Here is a 15,253-nt window from a genome sequence, read left to right as displayed (position 1 = left end):
CAACACATGTTCTTTAAAACCTTTTTTGATATTATATACATGTTCTCTCAGACGATCTCTGAGTCTTCTGGTTGTCCTACCCACGTACTGCTTTTTACATGGGAATTGCAGCAGGTAAAGCACATGGGTGCTATTGCATGTAATTAGTGAGTCTATATTGTAAGATTTACCTGAGGTAAATGTTTCTTTTTTGGTTTTCCGGATACCATTACATGTACAGATAACACATTTGTTAAAAGGATAGAATCCTTTTAGGCCGTAAGAGAAAGTAATGTTCTGTGGTGGGTCAATTACATTAGGAGCTAAATAATGCCGTACTGAAGGTGCTTTCCGAAAGACAAGTTTGGGTCTGTCAGGAAGGGTATTACGTAAAACTGGATCATTTTTTAGAACAACCCAATTTTTCTTAAGGATTTTTGAGATGTCTTTATGCTGTACCGAATAATTAGTTATAAACGGGCATACCTTAGGTACCTTTTCTTTTTTACTGGCGGACAGTAATTCGGTCCTATTTATAGCCGCTATCTCATTAATGCCCTCCTGTAAAGAGACATTTTATTACATAAGTTATTGCAGTTGCGCCGTAATCTGAGAAACTGGCCCTTAGGTATATTCCTAAACTACATTGGGTGATGGCAACTCTCAGTTGGTATAAAACTGTTACGGTCTGTACCCTTAAAAAACGTTTTGGTAATGATATTGGCACCTTCATTAATGATGACCAGGTCTAAGAAATTGATCTCAACTTGTCTGTTTTGATACGATAAATTAATATTAGTGTTATTAAAATTAAGTGTTAAATAAAAAAATTGTGCAACGAGAATTCATCTCCTTTCCATAGTAAAAACACATCGTCTATATATCTGCGATAAAAAGACAGTTCCAGCCAATCCCTTGAGTAAATAATTACTTCCTCCCACCAGGACATGAATAGATTAGCCAAACTAGTTGTGAATTTCGTGCCCATAGCTACGCCGGTGATTTGGAGATAATATTGGTTATTGAACCAAAAGTAGTTATGGTTTATGGCATAATTAAGTAGTGTCATGATGAAACATTTCTGTTGTTGAGGAATAAAACAAATAAATAAACAGTGTAGCGCTGACAAAACTACTGAATAAATAAAATATGTGAAATGGTGATTGAAATAAATCAACCAATTGCATACTAAACAGTCCCATTATTACACACAACGGGGAAATCTACATAAATAAATAAATAAATAAATCGTGTCATACGTGAATTCCCTCTCATAGGGAATATACAGTGCACATAGTGAAATATAAAACCATAATTCAATACTATGAAATGACACACACACAATAGTGCAAATCAACTGTGAACCAATAATTAGTTCAATAGTTCCAAAATACACAATACATATAGTGGTCCTCCCACTTCACTCTCATGCAAATATTGTGCTGTGTAAGTGATTCACAAGTGCCAATCCTCCAATGTCCGAAATGCCCCCTCACCTCCTTACTTAGACCCCAACAGGGCCAGCTCGCTTTAGGGATCAACCGATCCTGTAAGAACAGACTCCTCTCAGGATTCCCCAATTTGTTTGCAAGATGTCAGAATAGCCTCCCAGAGCTGCTGTTTGGATGTAAACTGCCTCCACCCTCATAGATCTTTTGCTTGAGAATGCTTCAAAGGTTCTCAATAGGATTGAGGTCAGGGGAGGATGGAGGCCACACTATGACTTTCTCTCCTTTTATCCCCATAGCAGCCATTGATGCAGAGGTATTCTTTGCAGCATGAGATGGTGCATTGTCATGCATGAAGATGATTTTATTACGGAAAGCATAGTTCTTCCTTCTGTACCAGGGAAGAAAGTGGTCAGTCATAAACTCCACATACTTTGCAGAGGTCATCTTTACACCTTCAGGGACCCTAAAGGGGCCGACCAGCTCTGTTCCCATGATTCCGGCCCAAAACATGGCTCCACCACCGCCTTGCTAACGTCGCAGCCTTGTTGGAATAGGGTGGCCGTCCACCAACCATCCACTACTCCATCCATCTGGACCATCCAGGGTTGCACGGCACTCATCAGTGAACAGGACTGTTTGAAAATTAGTCTTCATGTATTTTTCTGCCCAATGCAGCCGTCCCTGCATGTGAACATTGGTTAGTGGTGGTTGAATAGAAGGTTTATGCACAGTTGCAAGACTCTGGAGGACTCTACACCTTGATATCCGTGGGACTCCAGAGGCACCAGCAGCTTCAAATATCTGTTTGCTGCTATGTAATGGTATTTTAGCAGCTGCTCTCTTGATCCGATTCATGGATCTGACAGAAATCTTCCTCAATGTGCCTTTATCTGCACAAACCCGTCTGTGCTCTGAATCAGCCACAAATCTCTTAATAGTGCGATAATGACGCTTAAGTTTTCGTGAAATATCTAATGTTTTCATACCTCATCCAAGGCATTGAACTATTTCACTCTTTTCAGCAGCAGAGAGATCCTTTTTCTTACCCATATTGCTTGAAAATGGTGCTCTGCTTAATAATGTGGAACACCCTCCTTAAGTAGTTTTTCCTTAAATTGGGCTCACCGGCCAATCTAATTATCACAGGTGTCTGAGATTGTTTTCAGTGATCAAAAGAGCCCTGAGGCACAATGCCATCCATGAGTTAAACTGAAAAACAAAATATTTAATCTTTGTGACACTTAAATAGAATTTGCATAATAATTTGGAACAGGGTGTATATAAGATGTGCTCAGACTAGGCCACTTTGCCTGAGCAACTTCTTAGTTGTTGGAGCTCCCATGTGTTTCCGCTGTGAATCCTATATTGTCTATATGTGTACCGACCCCGCTTCGTTCCTGACCTTGGTTGTTTTCTGCCTGTCCTGACCCCGGCTTGCCTATTGGATTCCCTTTGTCTTCTCCCGTTGTTCTCTGCTCCCACGAGCAGTGTCCTCCACCTCAGCTGGGTGTACTTGGGGGCCGCGACCTAGTCCCAGCCTGCTGCAAGTCCATCCCCACCATCAGGGGCTCTGGTGAACAAGCAGGCTGGGGTTTAGACTCCGGCCCTGGGGAACCCCAAGTTGAGGATCAATAGAGCTCACTACTACAGGTGCTGACAAATAAATTTCCCAAATGATAATTGGAGGGATTGGGATAAGTAATCCTTGCAGTTTATACCATACCACTTGAAGGAATCACAACAATGAAAAACCGTTCTAAGTGTAGTATTTAATAAGGCAACAGTAGGAATTAAAACAAACTGGATACACTCACATGATACACATGATACAGTGCCTGAGAAGCCAGCACCAGCATGCATTGCCTGTGTATTCAGTTAAGATGGCCGACGTGCATTCCAAGCCTCTGTCCTGACCGGACGTGACGTCACCGGAGCCCGGATATGACGGAATCCCATTTATCTTTGATGTATGTTTCGCCTGGCGGCATCTTCATGAAGTGCATTTATATATTATATTTTATTTAAGTACAGTGCCTATCTATTCACTACCAGTTTACATTCAAGTGTCACCTTCACTTTTTAGGGACAGCTGTAAAACCTAGGGGGTTAATTTATCATTTACATCACTCTCAATTGGCGCCACAATAATTCATTTTTGTTTGATGTAGGATTTTACACCAAATCGTGCTCGCTTTGATTCAATGTATTGTACCCAGCTGAGCTTTCCCTTGTAGACCATTATACTTTCATCTATGCTGATATCGCTTTCTGGCACATAGCTCCATTGAAAATTCTTTAGAATCATTTGAGATACTTCCCAAATTTTCTTTAGTTTTGGTGCAGGATGAGTAGTTTCATCAAATTCTTTGTTGTTTTCGAAGTGTAAAAATTTAATGATCAGGGAAAGTCTGTACTCTGACATGACCGTGCCAAAGAATGGAGTGAAAAGTAATTTGTTAGTTGTCCAATACCATTTCTGCAGGGGTTTCCCCACCACTCCCTGAAGTATTATTAAGCCCAGAAATTTCTAAATGTCATCTTTGGTCATTGGTTCCCACTTTCTGCTTCTTGAAAACGTCCGATGCAAAGTAACCAATTGCTGCTGTTGGTACCGATTTGTCTCAGTAACTATTTTTTCAATAACCTCATCGATCAGAAATAATTGTAAGTATGCCAAAGGGTTGTTGTGTTCAATGTCTACTTTGATACCAGATGCTCCAGTAAATTTGAAAATTTGGGGGCGCTGCCTGATCCGTACCACAGTCAATAGAGCACCAAGTTCGCACATCACTGAGCTCAGTCGCAGAATTATCACTGTCGTCATTTTCAGTGTCTGATGATGAATTTCCCCACAAAATCTATCGCTCAATTCTGCAAGTGATTCTAATTCACTATCGCCGTTTTCTAGCTGGTTTAAAACCGCTTTTGACCTAAAGGGACGCTTTTTGGATACCATGGACATTCTCAAGTTTCCAGGCAGAAAGAACAGTAAAAGTGCAGGCAGGGCACTGGACCATGCACTAGATACATAACTGAGGTGCAATGGTTTGATACAGTAATGTAATCCTAACAGATTACAATGTATTGTGTGTATGCCATGTTTTGTTTACTTTTTTGAATCTCCCCCTGCGTTGTGGTGCTCGCAGGGAAGGGAACCCAGAAGACGGATGCCAGCATTGGCCAGTGGACATCGGGGGATTGCAGGGACAAGATAAATTGCACTACAGTCTAATCCTGAGTGAAAATTAACCCCAAGCCACACTCGGGATTACCGCCAAGGAGGTTAATGTGAACATGAACTTTAATGTAACAAGCAACCAATAGACACAACTCAAGGAAGTGGAGGTCACATTTTTCATATCACATCTGCATTTCAAAAGGGTATCTGGCTGCAGACTATAGCTCCACTTTCGACCTGAAACGTGACCTTAAACTGTTTTTTTGTTTTTTTTTTAATTAACTTGAACTCTTTCACTGCCAGAGCTGTTTTTGCATTATATGCATACATTTTTTAAATATTTAGGCCTGAAGATTACACAAAACCCCCAAACAGGATATATTTTCTGAAAGCAGAAACCCTAGAAAAAAAATTGCGGTAGATCTAATTTTTTAGGTCACATTATATTACCGCAAAGGTCTAGGACAGTGATGGCGAACCTTTTTGAGCCCGAGTGCCCAAACTGCAACCCAAAACCAACTTATTTCTTTCAAAGTGCCAACACTGCAATGAAACCTGAATATCGAGCTTTTGGGTTAGAAAAAACAACTCGTACAGTAGTGCAAACTAATTAACAGTACAGGGATGACCAGAGACTGCGGACAGTACAGGGATGACCAGAGACTGCGGACACAGTACAGGAGATGACCAGAGACTGCGGACACAGTACAGGGATGACCAGAGACTGCGGACACAGTACAGGGATGACCAGAGACTGCAGACACAGTACAGGGATGACCAGAGACTGCGGACACAGTACAGGGATGACCAGAGACTGCGGACACAGTACAGGGATGACCAGAGACTGCGGACACAGTACAGGAGATGACCAGAGACTGCGGACATGGTACAGGAGATGACCAGAGACTGCGGACACGGTACAGGGATGACCAGAGACTGCAGACACAGTACAGGGATGACCAGAGACTGCAGACATAGTACAGGGGATGACCAGAGACTGCAGACACAGTACAGGGATGACCAGAGACTGCAGACACAGTACAGGGATGACCAGAGACTGCAGACACAGTACAGGGATGACCAGAGACTGCGGACACAGTACAGGGATGACCAGAGACTGCGGACACAGTACAGGGATGACCAGAGACTGCGGACACAATACAGGAGATGACCAGAGACTGCGGACACAGTACAGGAGATGACCAGAGACTGCAGACACAGTACAGGAGATGACCAGAGACTGCGGACAGTACAGGGGATGACCAGAGACTGCGGACAGTACAGGGATGACCAGAGACTGCGGACACAGTACAGGGATGACCAGAGACTGCGGAAAGTACAGGGATGACCAGAGACTGCGGACAGTACAGGAGATAACCAGAGACTGCGGAAAGCACAGGGATGACCAGAGACTGCGGACAGTACAGATGACTGCTGACCTTTGGGGAGGGAGGGGGAGCGGGTACCTGAATTTGACAGGTACCCGCTCTTACTTCCGCAGAGTTTTTTTTTTATCTTACCTGTTCCTTTATCCAGCCGCGCGCTGTCTTCCCGGCTTCTGTAGTGTGGGCGCTCGTCGGACAGCCGGATGCCCAGTGCGCATGCGCGAGAAGCGCTGCGCTTTGTGATTGGTCCGGCGGCTTCTGGGATCTGTCATGTGTCCCAGGTACCACCTTACCATTCACAAAGAGCACTTCTTCTTGCGCATGCGCTCTTGGGACCCGGCTGTCACGCACACTACAGAAGCCGGGAAGACAGCGCGCCGCTGGATAGAGGGACAGGTACGGTCCCACTGCAGAGCTGAGCGGCCGGCCCGGTATTCTGACACGGCGGCGGTGGAAATACCGGACCGGCCGCTCTATATTCGCTCCATAAGACGCACTGACATTTTCCCCCCTTTTTTGGGGGGAAAAAAGTGCGTCTTATGGAGCGAAAAATACGGTATTCTCCTGGCGTGCCCACAGATAAGGCTCGGCGTGCCGGCTGTGGCACGCGTGCCACGGGTTCGCCATCACTGGTCTAGGAAATGCAACATTTCAGTAAAAAAAACACAATAGTGAATTTTAGGGCAAACAAATGCAATAAATTACACAAACCTTTGGGTAGACGAGGTTACACCGAGTAAATAGATATCCAACATGTCAAACTGTAAATTTACCTGCGCCCCGTGAATTGGCAATGAACTTCAATACCCTATATTTTCTTTAGGCGACGCTTCAAAAGACTTCTATAGGTCATCACTTTAGTGTTACGGAGAAAGTCTGATGCTACAAATATTATTCTCACTCCAGCGTGCACAGCGATATGTAACATGTGTATTACAATTGACACTAGCGGGAGTACGTGGAAGTAATCAGGCAGCAGTGCAGCCACCAGATTGTGTGAAATATCCCCTGCTGTTAGGTCCATATGATACACAGATCCAGCACCGAAAGGGTTAATGTAACAACCAATAGACACAACTAGAGTAAGTGGAGATCACGTTTCCTGTCTAGAGTGGAGCTCAAGTGTGAGCTGCTGTGACAGGGAGATCAGAGCTTCTCAAGGCGCAAGCATTGCTGCACTCGGCTCCCGATCATTGCGCTGTGATATTCGAATTTGGGGGTGTTTGTGTGCCCCAGACCCTGAGGCAGCCAGGCACCCCTACTAATCCCCAATTGCCAGTGTAGCATGAAGATGTGTATGTTATGAAAATATGTATCCCTGCAGCAACTGCGCATGTGCGGAATCAGGAAAAAATGGCCAAGGAGCAGACGATGAAAACACTTATCTCCTTACATGTCGTACAGGCACGTGTCATCATACATGGGGGATACATGAGGATACACAGTGGCTGTAGCATAAAAGGGGGGGGTTGGGGTCTGTCAGTGGGGGGAGGGGTAGCATTTGAGGGAGTTGGGGGTTTGTCACTGGAGGGAAGGGGTGGTATTTGGGGGGTAGGGGGGTCTGTCAGTGGGGGGGAGGGGGTATTATTTGGGGGTTTTGGGGTCTGTCAGCTGCAGCCACCAGGATTGTGTATAAAACTGACAGGCAGACTCCTGCCTTTCAGGTGGAAGCATTCGGGCATCTAAGCTGCCACCTGATTGCTTCCACACAACCCCAGTAGTGCTGCCCCCACCGCCATTTATTCCAGGCTCCGCTTGTCCACTTGCAGGCCCGGGACTGACGTGGGACCTCCTGTTCACTCTCCTCCCCTTCTTGCTATGTGTGTCACTTCCGGGTCACCTGTCACTTTCCCTGGCTAGCATAGCTGGGAAGGAATGTATTGCAATGTGATCTGTATTGCAATATATTCAGGTGAGCACAGGGGAGACATTCAGGGTCTTTTAGATTCTCCATGTCTCATTTAAAGAGAACATTTCACCAAAAAAATCATCACATACTGTAGGGGACCTTTTTGTCTCCTATGTGATGAAATTAACAAAATAAAGTTACACCCAAGCACATAAAATACCCCCCAAAAACATTTTAAGGCCCCCCACACCGACATGTATGCACGTAAACACACACATCGGGGGCACCTATGCTTCAAAACGTCAATGCCGGAGCGAGAGTAATTTCTAGCATGCCGGAGTGAGAGTAATTTCTAGCACCAGATCTCCTAACACTAAACTGATGACCTGTAGGAGGCTTTTGAAGCATCGCCTAGAGAAGATACAGGGTACTAAAGTTTGTTGCCATTTCACGGGAGCACATAAATTTAAGGTTTGACATGTTATTATTATTAATATTATTATACAGGATTTATATAGCGCCGACAGTTTGCTCAGCGCTTTACATTATGGGGGAGACAGTACACGAGACAGTACAGTAACAATACGATTCAATACACGAGGGGTTCGAGGGCCCTGCTCCTTGGAACTTACAATCTAGGAGGGAGGGGATAGTGGTACAGGAGGAAATAGCTGTGGGGGATGGAGTGGTAGGAAGAGTGGAGGAGTTCAGTAATTAGTTGAGGGCGGGGTAGGCTTCCCTGAAGAGATAGGTTTTCAGAGTGCGCCTAAAGGTGAGCAGAGTAGGTGAAAATCTGATGGATTGGGGTAGGGAGTTCCAGAGGATGGGGGAAGCCCTGGAGAAGTCCTGGAGACGAGCAAGGGAGGAGGAGACCAGGGAGCTAGAGAGTAGGAGGTCTTGTGAGTAGCGGAGAGTACGTTTTGGGTGGTATTTGGAGACAAGATCGGTGACAGGATCGGTTATGAACAGCTTTATACAGTGGGGCAAAAAAGTATTTAGTCAGCCACCAATTGTGCAACTTCTCCCACTTAAAAAGATGAGAGAGGCCTGTAATTGGCATCATAGGTAGACCTCAACTATGAGACACAAAATGAGAAAACAAATCCAGACAATCACATTGGCTGATTTGGAAAGAATTTATTTGCAAATTATGGTGGAAAATAAGTATTTGGTCAATATCAAAAGTTCATCTCAATACTTTGTTATATATCCTTTGTTGGCAATGGCAGAGGTCAAACGTTTCCTGTAAGTCTTCACAAGGTTGGCACACACTGTTGCTGGTATGTTGGCCCATTCCTCCATGCAGATCTCCTCTAGAGCAGTGATGTTTTGGGGCTGTCGCTGGGCAACACGGACTTACAACTCCCTCCAAAGGTTTTCTATGGGGTTGAGATCTGGAGACTGGCTAGGCCACTCCAGGACCTTGAAATGCTTGTTACGAAGTCACTCCTTCGTTGCCCGGGTGGTATGTTTGGGATCATTGTCATGTTGGAAGACCCAGCCATGTTTCATCTTCAATGCCCTTGCTGATGGAAGGAGGTTTGCACTCAAAATCTCACGATACATGGCCCCATTAATTCTGTCCTGTATATGGATCAGTCATCCTGGTCCCTTTGCGGAGAAACAGCCCCAAAGCATGATGTTGCCACCCCCATGCTTCACAGTAGGTATGGTGTTCTTTGGATGCAACTCAGCATGCTCTCTCCTCCAAACATGACGAGTTGTGTTTCTACCAAACAGTTCTATTTTGGTTTCATCTGACCATATGACATTCTCCCAATCCTCTTCTGGAATATTCCAAATGCTCTCTAGCAAACTTCAGACGGGCCCGGACATGTACTGGCTTAAGCAGGGGGACACGTCTGGCACTGCAGGATCTGAGTCCCTGGCGGTGTAGTGTGTTACTGATGGTAGCCTTTGTTATGTTGGTCCCAGCTCTCTGCAGGTCATTCACTGGGTACTCCCGTGTGGTCCTGGGATTATTGCTCACCGTTCTTGTGATCATTTTGACTCCACGGGGTGAGATCTTGCGTGGAGCCCCAGATCGAGGGAGATTATCAGTGGTCTTGTATGTCTTCCATTTTCTAATTATTGCTCCCACAGTTGATTTGTTCACACCAAGCTGTTTGCCTATTGCAGATTCAGTCTTCCCAGCCTGGTGCAGGTCTACAATTTTGTTTCTGGTGTTCTTTGACAGCTCTTTGGTCTTCACCATAGTGGAGTTTGGAGTGTGACTGTTTGAGGTTGTGGACAGGTGTCTTTTATACTGATAACAAGTTCTAACAGGTGCCATTGATACAGGTAATGAGTGCAGGACAGAGGAGCCTCTTAAAGAAGAAGGTACAGGTCTGTGAGAGCCGGAAATCTTGCTTGTTTGTAGGTGACCAAATACTTATTTTCCACCATAATTTGCAAATAAATTCTTTCCAAATCAGCCAATGTGATTGTCTGGATTTTTTTTCTCATTTTGTGTCTCATAGTTGAGGTCTACCTATGATGCCAATTACAGGCCTCTCTCATCTTTTTAAGTGGGAGAACTTGCACAATTGGTGGCTGACTAAATACTTTTTTGCCCCGCTGTACGTCAGTGTTAGCGTTTTGAATTTTATCCGTTGGGCAATCAGAAGCCAGTGGAATGAGTGGCAGAGGGGGGTGGCAGATATGGAGCGGTTAGTAAGGTGGATGAGTCTGGCCACAGCATTCAATATAGACTGAAGTGGGGATAGCCTGCGGTGAGGTAAGCCGATGAGGATGGCGTTACAGTAGTCGAGGCGTGATATAATAAGGGAGTGAATGAGTTGTTTAGTGGTTTCCGAGGTTAGGAACGGTCGTATTTTGGAGATGTTGTGGAGGTGAAGTCTACATGACTTTGTCAGCGATTGGGGCTGGAAGGACAGATTGGAGTCTAGGATGACACCTAGTACTCTGGCTTGAGGGGTGGGACTGATGGTAGTGTTGTTGGTCTTGATAGAGAAGTCGGGGGGGGGGGGGCGCGGGCTGGGGGGAAAACTAGGAGCTCAGTTTTGGAAAGATTTAGTTTGAGGAAGTGGAGTGACATCCAATCCAAATGTCGCTCAGTAGGCTTGTGATATGGGCGGAGACTGAAGGGGAGACTGAAGGGGTGAGGTGAGGCGTAGAGAGATAGATTCAGCATAGATATGGTAGTTGAAGCCATGGGAATGTATCAATTGGCCAAGGGAGGAGGTGTAGATGGAAAAGAGAAGGGGCCCGAGGACAGAACCTTGAGGGCCCCAACAGAGAGGGGGAGTGAAGAGGAGGTGGCAGCGTTATAGGTAACACTGAAGGAGCGCTGTGATAGATAGGAAGAGAGCCAGGAGAGAGCGGAGTCTCTGAGGCCAAGAGAGTGTAGTTTTTTGAGGAGGAGGGGGTGGTCAACCGTGTTGAAAGCCGCCGAGAGTTTGAGAAGTAGGAACACTGAATAGTGGCCATTAGTTTTGGCGGTAAGCAGGTCGTTGGTGAGTTTGAGTAGGGCAGTTTCGGTGGAGTGTAGGAGGCGGAAGCCAGACTGTAGGGGATCAAGGAGGTTGTTGTCGGTGAGGTGGGAACTCAGGCGATTATAGAATAAGTGCTTTAGGAGTTTGGATGTAAATGGCAGCAGGGAGATGGGTCTTAGGTTGTTCAGGTCGGTGGGATCCAGGGTGGGTTTTTTGAGTATGGGAGTGATGTGTGTGTGCTTTAGAGGGGAGGGGAAGGTGCCAGTAGAGAGGGAAAGATTAAAGATGTGAGTGAGGGAGCGTAGGATGGAGGAAGAGGGTGATCGTAGGAGTTGTGAGGGGATAGGGTCAAGGGGGCAGGTGGTGAGGCGGGCTTCTGAGAAGACCTTAGTGACCTCTTCAGTAGTAGCGAGGTCAAAGGAGTGGAGTGTTGAGGGGGTTTTAGTGTGAGGAGTGCTAGGTGTGGTGGAAGTCTGAGCAGTGGCAAGGTCGCAGGAGTGGAGTTGTCAGGGACCTCGGGCTTCGCCACAGCGCGTGAATCTGCGCATGCGCGGATTGCCCAGGCACATCAATATGCGGGCATTAGGACCTGGGCGTCCGCGGCGGCAATTGCGGACGCGCATGCGCACTCGAGCATGCGGACGCGCGCCTGGCACCTATGATGGTGCAGGGAGCACTATTTAAACTGGCTAGGCAATGTTCTCATTGCTGCAAGGTCTAGTTCCTGTTACCTGTGTTCCTGTAGTGCATTCCTTGTTGCCGACCCTGCCTGTTCTGATCCATGCTGACCTTCTCCTGCTCTGACCCCCGGCTCGTCGCTGACCATTCCTCTGCCTGTTGTTACTGTTATTTGGACCCCCTGTTACTGAACCCGGCGTGTGACCTGACTACTCTGTTTGCTGCTTTGTAGCGCGCCTGTCCCCACTGTTACCGACCCGGCTAGTGTGACCACGCTTACTCCTGGCGGTCATCCATCCATCCCGCTCGGACCTGGACCTGTCAATCCCTTCACAGCAGGCTCATCCCTGGCATATACCCTCAGCGGGACCCCTCTACCATAGTTGGGTGCACCCAGGGGTCGCGACCTGGTTTCAGTCTTGCACCAACTCCATCCCCACCATCAGGGGCCCTGGTGAAAAGGCAGACTGGGACTTAGACTCCACGCCCCGGGAAACCCCGTTCTGTGGACCACTAGAAATCCCGTTGGGCGAGCCTGACAGTACCTTGCGGCCATGACTAAGCCTGGAGGGGGAACTTCCCCTCTGGATGACATAGGCCAACATCTGGCGACCCTTACACAAGGGGTTAGGGCCCTACAGGAGGGTTATACAGAGTTGGGTGGTCGCATGCAGACCTTAGCCACACCGACCAGGCGGTCTGGGGATCCCACTGGGGAGACACCGGGGTTGTTACCCGCTCCAGGACCCTGTGTCCCCACACCAAAACATTTTAATGGGAACCGAAGTAGATTCAGGGCATTTCGTAGCTCCTGTCAGCTATGCTTCAACCTCCAGCCTCGGACATTTTTCTCAGAATCTGTGAGGGTCGGGTTCATCATTTTCCTACTACAGGGTGAACCCCAAAACTGGACCCACTGGCTCTTAGAGAACCAAGACCTACAGTTGGAATCGGTGACAGTATTTTTTGAGGCGATAGCACTCTTGTATGACGACCCCCAGCAGGCAGCGATGGCCGAGAGGGCCTTACATACACTGAGGCAAGGTCACCGAACAGTGGAGGACTATACCGCCGAATTCAGGCGTTGGTGCAGTGACACCCAATGGAATGAGGCGGCCCTGCACCACCAGTTCCGCATGGGTTTAGCTGAATCATTGAAGGACGAATTGGCCTGAGTAGACATACCCAGTACTTTGGAAGCCTTAATAACCTTGACTATTCAAATTGACCGCCGGTTGCGGGAGCGCAGGCAGGAAAGGTCCAACCAAGGACAGAGGCCAACTGGAATACCTTCTCATGCTTTAATCCAGTCTCAGTTGCGGCGGGTCAACCAGAATCAGAAAGCTATGGATACTCCGAGGCCCGGGTTATCAGGAAGGATACGGCAGACACTTACACTTGAGGAACGCCAGAGGCGTCAGGTAAACCATCTTTGCCTTTATTGTGGGGAAGCAGGCCATGTGGTGCGTACCTGTCCAGCCAAGATGGGTAAGTGTTCCGCTGTTTTTTCTACAGTCACTTCTAAAGGTATGGGCAACACCAGTTATCTAGCAGTACCTGTTTCACTTCAGCTGCCTGGGAGAACTGTGGTAACCAGAGCAATTGTGGACTCTGGGGCATGTAGCTGCTTTATAGATTTGGACTTTGCAGCTCAGCAGCAGATTCCCCTACAGACGGAGGTGGGATTGAATATTTTCTTAGCAGATGGGTCCCGTATTAGGTCAGGGGTAGTTGACCACGAAACCCCACCTATCCGTACTACAGTGTCGACCCATCATCAGGAAATCCTTCGTTTGGATGCCATAGCATCCCCCTTATTTCCAATTATCTTGGGGCTCCCTTGGCTACGAGCCCACAATCCCCAGGTTGACTGGAAGGCAGGATCTATCCATTTCCATTCAACCTATTGCCAGCAGCATTGCCTCCCTAAGACCTCCCCTATTCCGCAGGCCTTGTTATGTCTGGAGAGGGATGCAGAGCTGGCTCAAGTCATTCCTTCAGCCTACCATAGCTTTTTAGATGTGTTTAGTAAGCGGGGGGCAGATACTCTTCCCCCGCACCGAGCTTATGACTGCCCAATTGACCTCCTCCCAGGGTCTGAAATTCCATTTGGGCGGATATTTCCCTTATCCGAATGGGAGTTAGGGGTGCTAAAGGAGTACATAGACGAAAACCTCCGTAAGGGGTTTATTCAACCCTCCACATCACCAGCCGGGGCGAGCATTTTCTTTGTGGAAAAGGACAGGTCCCTACGGCCCTGCGTAGATTTCCGGGACTTAAATAAGATCACAGTCAAGAACCGCTACCCGCTGCCACTGGTCCCCGAACTTTTTCAAAGGTTGAAGTCAGCCTCAGTCTTCACTAAACTAGATTTGAGAGGTGCCTATAATTTAGTCCATATCAGAGAGGGGGATGAGTGGAAGACAGCATTCTGTACCAGATTCGGACACTTCGAATAATTGGTTATGCCCTTCGGCCTATGCAACGCACCCGCCACTTTCCAGCATTTCATAAACGATGTGTTCAGGGACTACCTGGATATCTTTGTCGTCATATACCTAGACGATATCCTCATCTTTTCCATGACTTTGGAGGACCATAGAGGTCACGTGAGGTGTGTGTTAGAATGGCTGCGCCAACACAGCCTGTATGCCAAGGCAGACAAGTGCTGTTTTGAACAGCGTAGTATTTCCTTTTTGGGTCTAACCATCTCCACCACGGGAATAGCCATGGATCCCCAGAAAGTTTCGGCCATCTTGGATTGGCCAGTACCCACTGATAAAAAGGCGGTCCAACGCTTTATTGGCTTCGCAAATTTTTATAGGAAATTTATTAAGAACTTTTCGGGCCTGGTGTCCCCTATCACCCAGCTGACTAGGCAGGGGGTTCACTTCCAGTGGACACCTGAAGCACAGAAGGCATTCGAAGCCTTAAAAGAGTTGTTTACTGCAGCTCCTATTCTGAGCCACCCTGATCCGTCCTTACCATATATCTTGGAGGTAGACGGATCCGAGAACGCAGTCGGGGCGATCCTGTCTCAAAGGAAGGGCATCAAGGAGCTCATGCACCCGGTGGCCTTCTTCTCTAGAAAACTAACTACTGCAGAAAGGAACTATGATATCTGGGATCGGGAGCTCCTGGCGATCAAGGTAGCACTAGAGGAATGGAGATACTTATTAGAGGGGGCGGTACACCCAATATTACGAAGCCAGATGCGCTCTCCCGCATGTTTGGGGACCCTGAAGAGATTCCCAAGCCGGATACTATCCTGTCCTCAG

This window comes from Staurois parvus, unplaced genomic scaffold (assembly GCF_062004578.1).
Source record: "Staurois parvus isolate SC_StPar_1 unplaced genomic scaffold, SC_StPar_1.0 ptg000659l, whole genome shotgun sequence".
Lineage (NCBI taxonomy): Eukaryota > Metazoa > Chordata > Amphibia > Anura > Ranidae > Staurois > Staurois parvus.
The sequence above is the reverse complement of the archived record's forward strand: the minus strand, read 5'-3'. Positions refer to the sequence as shown.